Genomic DNA, 13080 nt, shown 5'->3' on the forward strand with positions numbered 1-13080 from the left:
ATTATTTAAAAAATAGACATATTTAAGCACACTTGTTTTTTTTATTATTTTACTTTTTTTGTGTGCATGTGTTTCTTTTTTTTTCTTTCATTTATTTTCGAGGCAACACAAAATGATGTGGTGGGCCAGATCTTGCCCCCAGGCCTTGAGTTTGACACATGTGGTTGAGGGTAGAGGTTTTTCAATATTTGACTGCAATCTCCACCTCAAATAGTACTTGGTTTTGTGAATACCACCATCAGGGCCAAAATTAACTCATTGGCTGCCATTAATGATGCTAGATGTCTAATTTAATTTGAGGGCTGTCAGTAGATGAACGAATGTTCATTCGCTGCCAGCCCTCTCAGTGAGGGTCTGTTATCAAGAGGCTCATGCACTTCATCAACTGCTTTTTTTTCCGCTGTGCACCTCTTTATTGCAAGGAATCCACTCAAAGGACCACTCATGCAGTGTTAATTACTGTAAACAAAATGAAAAACATTTCCATGGTATTTGTATCTGCGTGAATGCTGCGAGTCTCTCAGCGTGCGATGCTATCAAGTAAACTCGCCTAGGTAAAGAATGAATCAAGAACTGCAGTGTGGTTTAATACATCTGCACTTGTTATAGCAATTCACAGTTGCAGTACACGAGATGACATCTGAGATATTGAAATGGATGTGAAGCTTGTAGTGCTGTTGTCACAATATAATGTCATGTAAAAGATATAGTGCCCATTTGGATAAGGCTAAAATTACGTCCATCCATTTTCCCTATGTTTCTCCTCATTGGAGAGCTCACATTCACACTTAAAGGAAAATGCATAATCTTCAAAACTCAACTGTGCTTCTTTTTAGGGGGTCCAATAGTTGTAGTTATTAAAATAGCCACGGTGTGGTGCACTTTGACTATTTTCTACATTGTAAGGTTTTCTGAGATTTGCCTCCTCTAAACTGCAATGTGTTGCTGATGCAACAACACGTTTGAAGTCTTTGTTTCACAAAATGTTCCTCATGGTCTGGTGCGCACATGGTTTTTTCCCACTGCTGGCACGTGCCAGATTACACACAGGAAGTATTTGCAGCTGACCTCACAAAAGCACAAAGAAAGTTGAACATTGATTTAAAAAAAATATATATATAGCTCTTACCTCTTACCTGGTCAGGTCCAAAACTACCACAAATGGTTTAGTGGCAAGTGGTTAAATAACTTTAAGTGGTTTACTTCATTCTTAAAACCACACACAGGTGAAACATATCCATTTTGTGCTTGGCAGAGGACTTTTATAAACTTAATATTCTGTCTCATATGATATTTTCGGAAGTGTTTCATGCAAGAGCTCAAACAACAATCTTGTGTTTACGACCAAAACACTCCAAAAGGTGTTGTTTAAATATTGGTTGTTCCTTTAAAGTTCTGCATTTTGTTATGGTTGTGTGCAGATGGAGCACCACAATTATGTTTACTCTCTAGTTTTCTCCTTCTTGGTCCATATCATGACCTTTCAAAAGATTTTTCCTCTAATCTATACTTTAATGAAATATAAATAAATGGAACTTTGTGTGTAGAGGGTGTGTCTGTGTGTGTTCCTTCTCTATGGACTCCAAAACGGCTGGGTGATTTTGATGAAATTTTACACAGTTCTACTTTACGTATCTGGTAGTGTTCTTAGATGGGTTTGATCTATGTAGGCCTCCATTTAGTATGGAAACTTAATTCAAAACTCCCAAAATTTTCATATAAATTACAACCTGATTGTTTTCTTCTTTCTCTTCTTTCTTTTGGGAAAAAAGTATCTTGCAATTGCAATGTCGCTGTTGGCTTTCAACCTTGTAAAAATGTGCAAATTTCAAATGTGTTGTGAAGATACTTTGTGGCTTTGTGTACTCCTCAACAAGATTTTTTTTTTTTTTTTTTAATGTACAATTTTCCGGACTGTCACTTAAGGATTAATTTCGGCTGGCTATTCATACTGTAGCGACTGTTATTTATTATGTGTTATGCCCGTAATGGTTCATGGGTATTTGTGGCAACCATGACTGAGAGTGGTGGTTGCCGATGTTATTAAGGCGCTGTTTCTTGGGGTCGTGCGGTGTATGAGACACAGGACCAGCAAATGTCAAACATAAAATCAGTCCTCTTATTCTTCTTCACGTCGCTCGCCACAATGCTGTACACAGTGATGGAAAAGCGATTATGCAATAACTCTTTTATGGTGTCCTTCTACTGTACTATTACTACATTCCAGCTGCATCTATAAGGTAAGTATGCTTTATCTGCCATTTAGTTGTATTGCATTGACATTACAAAAGCCCGAGCAATGATAAATTCATGGGGCAGCCGAGTGTGTTGTCCCTGGCCTGAGAACCATAGGGGCCCCTGAATGACCCTTAATTTATTTTACTTTACAATCACATATTTCTTTTTTATTTAAATCATTGTCTGATTAAATATTATGTTCTACTCGATATAGACTTAAAAACTTTAAGATACTAAATTTTTCAAATATATATTTTTTCCTTTTTTTTTTGTACAAAGCCCCCCCACTCCCTCTGTCTTAGCAGAGAATGGTTTGACCCCGCTCTGGCGCACTCAAGGCTACACTACGTACGTAGTAGCCTATTGAGCTGCGGTATGACAAGACATGCTGCTCGCGTTGAGCCGAGGAGACAGAAGGTGATGGGAGATCAGGGATATGTGTTAGTCTGTGGGGAGCAGGTGCGCGAGGCTGAACAGACTCGGGTCCCGCACCTGGATTTATCTTGGGTTCACAACCCACTGTATATTATAGCAAACGCTAATATGAAGCACACTATTACACACGTGCACACACGGAAGTACACTGGTTAATTGTTTGTCCTTCGCTAGCTCTCTGATTGGTTGGCTTCGTGACACGTTAGTACTGTGTGCTCAACTGAGAGCACAATGAAAAAAAACTGACGAGCGCAGGAGTTGAGAAATTTAGCGAGATCAGGAGGTGTGCTCAAAATCCATTTTGCTCACTCAGAATAGAGGCAGCACAGGTGTGCAGAAATTGAGCAAGAGCAGGAGGGGTGTTTTCTCTGCTCAAAATCCATTAGTGCTCGCTCAGAATAGAGGCAGCAAAATAACGCCTTATTGCCAGTGACTGTAGCTGGAGGAGAGCAAGCCTTCAGTAAAATGAAAATGATAAAAAAACTACCTACACTCCACCATATCACAGGGCAGGCTTAACAACCTAGCCATGCTCTCCATTAAGCGTGACCTTGCTCAAAAACTGGATTTCACTAATGTTATGATGATGTTGACTTTGCTGTCAAAAAAATCTCAGTACATCACTGTTTGGGGGCTTGATAACCCCAGGGATGTGGAAGGGGCAGGCACAGGATGCTTAGTTACACTGTTTTGTTGCTTAGCTGGCAGCCATAGCACTCTCAGTGGTATTGTATTATAGCCTACATGGGACAATTGATGGAAATTGTTTATATTGTGTCACATCACATTACAGTCTGTTAAATTTAACTGTCCATCTCAAATTAAATAATTTGAAAATTTACACTGTCATTGCTTGCTAAGCGTTAAAAGTAGTGCTGCAACGATTAATCGATTAACTCGAGTATTCGATTACATAAAAAGATTCGACTTAAATTTTGCTGCTTCGAGTATTCTTTTAATTTAAGTGGCGCTGTAATGGTTTATTTTGAAATTGTTTGCATTTAGTTTTATTGATTTGGATGGATACACTGCCTTCTAGTCTGCCTCATTTCACATGGCTGAATCCAAGTGCTCCCTGTTAAGACCAACATAAGCTAAGTTTTTGTTTGAGGTAATTTTTTTTTTTTTTAATACATTCGTAATTTAGTTTATAGGTATATTTAGCCTGTTTTTGTGGGAATATGTGTCTGAACCATTTGTTAAGATCACTGTAAAAAAAAGTTTATAGTTTATATTCAAATTAGCGGACTTTTGCTATGTAAGTTAGCCAATTGTTCTTTTGTTATAGATCCTCATTTGTTATACCGTTTGAGGCTCAGCTCAGGTAATTTAATTTTTCATGTTCCTTATCCGATTACTCGATTAGTCGAACTAATGGTTCATCGATTAATCGACTACTAAAATAATCGATAGCTGCAGCCCTAGTTAAACTTAAAAGTACTGCGTATGTTGTCGTGACAAGCAAGGGTCTCTTGTCCCCAGGCCCCTGCAAGTCTGTTGACAGCCCTAACCGCTAATATATATATTTGTAACTTCCTCGACCCTTATGAACCTTTACAGTTACTGCATGTTTGTAACTTCCTCAACCCTTCTGAACCTATCTAGAGTTGTACCACAATTGTATTTTTTTCCCCAACTTTTCTCAACTTTGATCTTTATTGCAACCCTCTGAACCTTTTTGGGGGGAATTGTATTTTTTTTAACTATTGTTGTAACTTGTAAGTTGTAATCATTATGCAATTTTGCGTTTGTACCATGTTGCTCGTCACAATTGTATGTTCCCCCCATTATGCTGTCATCACCCAAAAGGTTTTGAGCAAGTCGTCGTCGTTTTTTGAGCTATGCTTGTAACTTCAGTCATTATATGCACATTTGTCAAATATCTTTTCACATTCCAGATCTTGTATTGGTTTTTTTTTCAATATTTCATACAGATCATTGAGCAGATTTTGCGAACGCTAGCAAACCAAATGGCAAAGGAAGCATAAGATCCTCGATGGTAACAATGAGGCATGCCAGTCAGGAAGCAGGAAGTGCGCGTCTAATCACAGCATTGCGTCGGGCTGCAGCTCAGGGTACATTTGTCGGTCTAATGAAGCGCTTTGTCGGGCTTAAGCCGTAAATCACATTACAGGCCTGAGCGGGCCGCGGCGGAGCGTGGCGGCTTCGCCCAGCACCGGCAGGCCCGCACGTCGGTCGTGGCCGCGCTCATTACCTATAATGACGTTAGGTGTCTTCTCCACTGAAAAAAAGTGGCAGCATAGCTCCTTCACTCTCACTCACTCTGCGACCGTCATTAAAAGCTGATAAAAGACCGCGTCCAAGTGGATTAGAAAGTGCTTGAGCGAGAAATTTCCCCTCTATCTTTTGACATTGTCGTCGTTTCATCTCTAAACGAGCCATTACTTGCTAATCAAATCAACGTGCCAGTGATAAGTTCATTTCTTGACAAAGCCCCACGCATTTGCAGCGAGCACTGCGTTACTACGGCAGTCACGCTTAATTGTATGTCAAAACGTGTTAGCATTACCGTGGGATTTTATACTCTAAGCGCCACTATGAAATAATTTGACCTTGATATAACACATTCAGCGTTTTTTTTTGTGTGTGAAGGGAATGGCCTCCCTTTCATAACATAATTTTAGTTTGTCTGCCACTTTGGTGTAAAGGCCTTAACCCTGTGACACCTGCATCCACATTTAACTAATTTCCTGCATTGATGGCACTGGACATCCTAACACTTTTGACTGGTAGGAGAGAATGAACGAATGGATTGGACATCTAGCAACATCAATCGGTGTTATATACAGGTAGTATCCGGGTTACGACCGAGTTCTGTTCCTATGCTGGCGATGTAACCCGAATTTCCGCGTAAATCAGAATTAATCCTTTAAATTTTAAAAATAACTATCCAAAAATTCCAAAAGTATTGTATTTTGTTTAATGTTGGCGGATACACTGCCCTCTGGTGGCAGCACTGGGTCTGGCTGGACTGTCGTTCAATAAGGCTTTACATGTAGGAGCATTCAGACGTCTCACATGGATAAAGGATAGCTGCACTCTGGTTTGGCCCGTGTAAGGCTGCAAGTTGCTTCAGCTAATATATGTTTGTGTGTGCATTTGTAATTAGGTTTAGAGCTAAAGTTTGTGGAGTCACGTGTGAGCGATTTGCTATGAGAATTATAAATACGTTAGGAATCGTAGCATTTAAGCTAGCTGATTTTTGTGAGGAAAATTAGGCTAATTTAATCAACTAATTTTCCAGATTGTTCAGACTAGATGGACGTTTGACTAATGGTTTTGTGTCGAGTGTTCTATTGTTGAAATGTGTGTCGTTTTCAACAGACGTTTGCATACTGTATGTGTGTTACAGCTTTACAAATTGTCAAAAGAGAAGGAAGTAAAAAGCTTCAAAAAGCAAAACTGCTTTGTTTGTCAAGATGAACACTTTTATGTTTCGTGAGGACAGAACAAACAAGTCATGTTAATAAAGTAGAGTAAAATATAAGATACAGTGAGGTACAATTAGGTACTGTTTGTGCAACTAAAAAAAAAAAAAAAAAAAGTCGAAATCGCGTAAATTGGGTACGTGGTAACCCGGGGACTTACCTGTACATGTAATTTTTCTTTTACTGCCACAACACATACTCTGTGAATATTATACACATATGTGGATTTTAAGGGGGGCCAGGCCCTCCTGGTGGCCTAAAAGTGTCATTGCAGGTAATTGACTTTCCCATATATGATTTTAAAATGAAAAATTTTCCTGTAAAATATTGTCTATAAAGGTTGCAAAGCAATAAAACACACAACAAAAATGAATGAAATGAACAAAAAAAAATTATAATGGGTTAAAATTATTTTTCGAACAGATCAGGTGACTATTGTAATGATATGAGCAAATCGTATCTGCCTGTTCGATTAGTAATGACTGCTCATCACAGCACACGGAAGTCAGAGATACTCAGAGAGCTCGAGACAGCTGATAAAAAGCCCACCAGTGGACAGTTAATGTTGATGATGCGTCTCTTCTGTTCTGTAACTAAAGATCTGTCAGTAAAAAATGTCAATCCTTTGAGTAAGTTGTTTTATTCAAGAAACCCACTAATACAAAGTAACACAACTAGCTTTGTTTAGCCAAAACCACCTGAGGAACGAAGAGGCAAGATGGATATACGTATTTTTTTCAAACCTAAGCTTTCAAAAGCAACAACTACTGAGCAAGAACCAAGGATGGAAAATGTGGACCATAAAAAGCCAGAGAGTTCTGCCAAAATGGTGAGTGGAGTTTCAAATTCCCCCACTAAAGACACTAATTGTATAAAAAATTTTGCACCCATAAAATATTTTGCTCCCAAATCTGTTGTGGCGATGAATAAACCCTCTTTTACATTCAAATGGATTCTCAATCTCATCCACAGGTGCTAAATAAACAAGTAACATTGTAAACATACATGTTCCATACGCATAAGGCGTAAATGAATGCTTAACTACACGGCGAAGACGTAAACAGTGAGAGAGCGGCGTGCAGTTGTTGTGTGCAGCTAATATGGTAGAATGTGTCTGAGGAGAGCTTTTCTACATGTGCATACATGATCAAACGCAAGTAAATATTCCTTTATATAAAGAAAGTTTGTAGGGTTTACTTTGTAACCACTGTTTTCGTTGCCATTTTTAACACAAAGTTAAAAAGCAATTTCTGATGGGGTGCAAAATTTGACAGAACACCTGTAAACACCGGCTTACCATAATCAATGAATGACGATCTTGGCGAAAAGTATAGCTGTCCAAAGCAGCCTGATTTAGAATTCCGCAAAAAAATGATGGGAAACAAATACGCTTATTTTCAACTTATTATGATAATTATTCTTGGAAGTTAATTTTTTTGCTGAAACTGCGATTCGGGTTCATCAACATGTTATATATATATATATTCGGCTTAGACTCCAGCAGACTCCGATGGCTGGATGGAGCCCTGGTGGCCATTATGCTTGCTTCATACTTTTATGTCATTGGCGTAGCCACCTGCCACTCAAAAACACCGGAACTAGCGTTGAAGTTGAATCTTTGTGTCAAAATGATTCAATCGAAAAAAAGTGCCTTCAAAACTTTTTCCACTTCAAAAAAAAAAAAAGTGTGTTCAAAACTTTTTCCATTTTGAAAAAAAAAATTTTTTTTAAACTTTTTGCTTTTAAAAAAAAAGTGACAAAAAAAAAAAAATATATATATATATATATATATATATTTCAAATAAAAAAATATATTTTCAAAAAAAAAATGTTTTTGCAAATGATTTTTTCTTTGATTAAAAATAGTTTTTTGATTAAAGCAACTTTTTTTGCGATTGAATGATTTTGACACAAATGTCCTACCCCTAATATGGCTCAAAGACAAAAAGGATTGCTTCAATCAAAGAAAACAGTTTGAATGAAAGATAAAGTGTTCAAATGCGAATTTCTGAGTCTCAAATATTTTTTCACATTCAAACCTTTTTTTCTACGATTGATTTTTTTTTTTTTTAATTTTTGATTGAAGTGATTTTTCTTTTGAAAATATATATTTTTTTGTTTGAAGCAATTTATTTTTTTGATTGAATAATAAAGACACATATGTCCTAGCCAAAATTACATGACTTCAATCAAAAATGGTGTTTCAATCAAAAAAAAACTTGACTTTATTAAAAAAAATAAAATTCAATCAAAGAAAAATAGTTTTCAAATATATTTTTTTTTTGTTTCAAATTTATTTTTGCATTCAAACACATTTTTTTTTTGATTGAAGTGACGCTTTCTTCAATTGAAAATATATATTTTGATTGAAGCAACTTTTTTTTTGATTGAATAATAAAGACACAAATCTACCTCCATATAAATTCAGGCATCAAGGGGTTAATCGCTTCGATAAAATACTATGTCTCTGTGCAACAATCATGATGAAAAGTTTGTTCTCATGCTTTGTTGTTATTCAAATGATGCATTTAATGCGTTGCGGTTTTCTCCATTTGCTGTGGTAGAAAAGCAACTGCCCCAAACTAAAGTGATTATAGCCGAGTTAGTACTGAAAAGTGGCATTTGTGGCTTCCACATCCTCCTTTTTGAAGTCAGACGTTGCAATTTACTTAAAGCGCCTGGGAGAAGTACTGGCTTTTTTTTTTTTTTTTTTTTTTTTTAAATCACAACATCTAACTCATTGCTTGCCGTGATCGTGATAAACTTTCAATCCATTTAAACATGGAGTGGCTGGCAATGAGTGATCACTGTCAGGCCTCAAAGTTTAAATAAATTTCGACGTCCATGACTGTCAATGGTAGTGAATGAGTTAAAGAAATGAGGTGAACCCTATGGATTGTTCCAGCAAAGTGCAGACTATAATCTACATTTATGCAGTGACTAGCGCTAGAGCCAGTAGGTAAATAAATGAAAGCATTAAACAGTCTTTCTTTTGTATAGTGTTTGTATATTTATGTACATGAGAAATAAATATAGGTGTCTATCACAAAATTGGTTAAAAAAAAAGAAAAAAAAGAATTCTGAATACTTTTGCTATGCATGGTACCAGATCTTTTACTTTATCTTTGTGCTCCACCTAACATGCTTGCTTTTGAAAGGTTGTTGGTAGGTTGTTGGTGTCCTGATCGCATATTTTTGCGCCTGAGTCACCTGATTTTGAGGATCTGGCAATACCGAGTCCCAATCCGATACCGAAAAAAAGTGTTTTTTTTTGTGTGTGTGTTTTTTTAAACAAAGTTTTAAACATGTTAATGTTCCTCCTTCATAATGTGAATTATTTTCTAAACAAGAATGTCTTTATTGAATGCTTCATTGAGTCAGTCAACTCAAATCCGCTCACGCTGCTGAGAACAGCCTGTCACTTACACAATGAGTTGCCACAGCAGCACTACCGCTAGTGTGTAACAAGCTAAACGATGGTTTACTCATTTGCGCCTTTGATCGAAGAGCTACCAAGCTTCTCTTGCAAGATCAAAACTACAAAACTGTCAATAATCGTTAACTTTAAGTAGCTAACTCCAGGGCACACAAGAAAAGCAGAAGGAAGGAGAGTGAGAGGCTGTACGAGCATGGAGCAAAAAAACAAATATATGTTTTTAATTAAAAACCCGATCCCTATCCTCTGAAAAATAGTGCAAACAGCCCGATTTCTGATCACATGATCGGATCGGGACATGCCTAGTTGTTGGAGTTGTATCCTTGTACTGAAGCTAACATGCATGCTTTTGAAAGTTTATTGTAGAGAACTTGCAACACTACTTTTAGTTAGGCAGTATATATACTGTATAGTTTGAAGAAGAAAACTGTTTGTTTTCTCTTTTTTTGCCGGTTCTTTTATTCTCTTAATGAACATGAGATGACGACACATATCAGAAACAATAAGCAATAATCACCTGAGATAAATACATTTATTAAGGAGAGAATACTTAATACCTGGCCGGCCAGGACAAGCGTCCCTGAGAGCCCCACGCAGGTGTCCCCGAAGAGATCTGTCCCAAACTATAAACGGATATAGTTTTTGTTATTTCGATTACAACTAGGCAGGCCCCCATGTTAACTCATGAAGTGGCTCACGACACAAGAAAGGGCAATTTTACTAGGCAGGTGTGTTATCTCTATAGACTCCACTCACCAACATCACACAATGACGTGTCGCTGTATCCGGCCACCATATTGTCAGTCATTGTTTATCCGTATTCTCAATGGGTTCAATTTGTCGTGCAATTTATAGTGCAATTCATGGAAGCCCCGGTGCTTTCAGACGCTGTAAACTCATTGGATGCGTTGCATAAAAGGCGTTATGTGGAAAAGCTTCAGTCTATCCATTCGCCAGATCCATATTTGATGCCTAAATCGATATTTTTCGACCCGCTGTCTTCGCCCTCTCTGCCTGACATCTGCTACCCTGATATCTACAACTATCTTGTCCACACAAAATCAGCCTATTCTCACGAAAGTTTGAAAAACTTTAAGAGCAGCACTCTAAGCCAGGGGTCCCCAACCTATTCCACAAAGGCCCACTGTGGGTGCAGGATTTCATTCCTACCAAACATGATGACGACACTTTTTCCCCAATCTGGTGTTTTACAAGTGCAATCAGTTGACTGCAGTCAGGTGTGTCTTGTTTTAGCAGAAGCCTCATTGGTTCAACTGTCTCTGCTGGATCGGCTGGAACAAAATCCAGGACCCACAGTGGGCCTTGAGGACTGGGTTGGAGACCCCTGCTCTAAGCAGCATTACCCCGTGTGACCCTTTACTTCCAATTTTCTAAAATGGCGACAATCAATTAAAAAAAAGTTGACTGCGATGGCCACGCTTCAAGGATAGATGGATATTGGACTATTTCTTCAATAAAACACGCAACAACTGTGTCTGCCTCATTTGCAAAGAGACAGTCGCTGTTTTCAAAGAGTTCAATGTGACGCGATAATGATATTACCCAACATGACACGCTGACATGTACGACAACATTACAGGGAAGATACGCAGCGAGAAATTATAGCAACTTGAAGCTAGTTTAATTTCACATTAGCAGTATTCCGCAACAGCCCGAGTGTCGAAAGAGAACGCCACAAAGACGAGATTGTTGAAATTATGAATTAAAAAAAATAACAAAGCAAATGTGACACACAGAACGGCTTGCCAAAATTTGTTTAAATATATTGTTCTATGTAAATCAGCCAAGGTAGCCCACCGCATTTTTACCACACCAAATCTGGCCCCCTTTGCAAAAGGTTTGGACACACCTGTTTAACTGATGATCCGTAGACGAGGCCAGCTTCTATCACTTGGTACCAGCTAAATATTATTCAAAATATAATAATGGTGGAAGAAATAAGCATCTTGAATTTGAAACTGTATGTTGTCGGCGATTAGCCTCGCAATGATCTTAATTGTGGTTGTCAGCCCCAAACCCTCTAAATATATATTAAATGCATCTTACCAGATATAAAATGACTACTACATAATCTGTGGTGATCGTTTGGTGCCCAGTTTTCTCGTCGAATTGCAGCAGTCCATCTCGCTCTCCTCTCCGGGTCTCTCGGAATACGGTAGAACTTCAAGTCTCTCCGTCTATCTTTTCTGTTATTGCAACCAACCGCCACACACGCCTTCACCATTTTGATTATTAATGTTAACGAGCAGAAAAACACGCCATAATAGGAGGAATTTACGTAGCGGTAATGCTTAAACCCGACGGGCTGACGGACAATATGGCGCGGAGGCGTGGTTGTGACGTCATGTGAGTAGGGTCTATATGACCTTGCTTAAGAGAAGACGCCGTGAGCTGTGCAATCCTTATCCGCAGTGTTGGGAATAACGCCATTATAAATAACGCCGTTATGTAACGGCGTTATTTTTTTCAGTAACGGGGTAATCTAACTAATTACTTTTTTCCGCCGTTACAACGCAGTTACCATTACTAGCGGTCAAAAGCGGTGTGTTACTTACTCTGAATAAATTGAAGAAACTACCAGCCGTAGCGAGTCTATTCTGCTCTGTTTATTTGTCATCCAAGACTTGGGGTGCGTTCAGGTTCGAGAATAGCGCACTTACTTCTTATGACTCCCGGCTGTTTGTTCCTGCTCATTCAATTAGACAAAGCTGTCCTAAGCTAACGTTTCTGTGTTTGCTACACCTAAATGCTAGCCTCGTTCCCATCCCCCACTGTCAGCCAGCAAGAATGCTGCTTCCATCTTGAGGATGGCAGACGCGTTGAGTGTGACGGGAGGAGTAGGGGGACGAGGCTACCTGAATGCACCCCCTGGATAGATGCGATGAAAGTGATTGTGATTGGCTGAGGGTTGGAGTCATGTGTCATGGTAAGCCAATCAGAGCCGGTGTTTTCACATACAAACCGGAACAGCGCGTGCGGCAAACACACACACGGAAAACAGATGCAGAGGGATATGATGGCAGAGCATTCAGAGGAAAATTTTTCCTTTACGAGGTGGAGATATAAACACTATTTCAAGTTAGTCGAAAGAACGTGCATGTAAAGTGTAATTTATGTCCCGGGGCAAAGCTTTTGTCGACATCTTTGGTAAGCAATTCAAATCTGCTGAAGCACCTAACAACTACACACGCTACCACAAAGCTAGTGGCTAAAAATCTTACTGTTTATTTTTGTTGTACTTCAAGTGTAGGATAAATCTGTTGCTGGTGAGGTGCAATAAATATTACAAGGTTCTATATCACAACTACCTGTCTGTTCTTCTCTATTCAACTGACTCGAATACTGCTCAGAAAATGTCAAATTCTTTGACATACAACAACTTCTTTTTAAAATAACGGAAATAGTTACTTTCCCTGGTAAGTAGTTACTTTTACTATTAATAATACTTGTAATTCAGTTACTAACTCAGTTACTCATTGGAAGAAGTAGTGAGTAACTATA

At 38.4% G+C, this 13080-nt stretch overlaps 1 protein-coding gene across 3 annotated transcripts in view; it reads left to right on the plus strand.

The window, feature by feature from the left end:
• mid1 (midline 1) overlaps positions 1 to 13080 on the plus strand; it is a 73085-nt gene that overhangs the window by 33872 nt on the left and 26133 nt on the right. The window lies entirely within an intron of this gene.

The sequence above is a fragment of the Corythoichthys intestinalis genome, chromosome 12 (genome assembly GCF_030265065.1).
Source record: "Corythoichthys intestinalis isolate RoL2023-P3 chromosome 12, ASM3026506v1, whole genome shotgun sequence".
NCBI classification, from domain to species: domain Eukaryota; kingdom Metazoa; phylum Chordata; class Actinopteri; order Syngnathiformes; family Syngnathidae; genus Corythoichthys; species Corythoichthys intestinalis.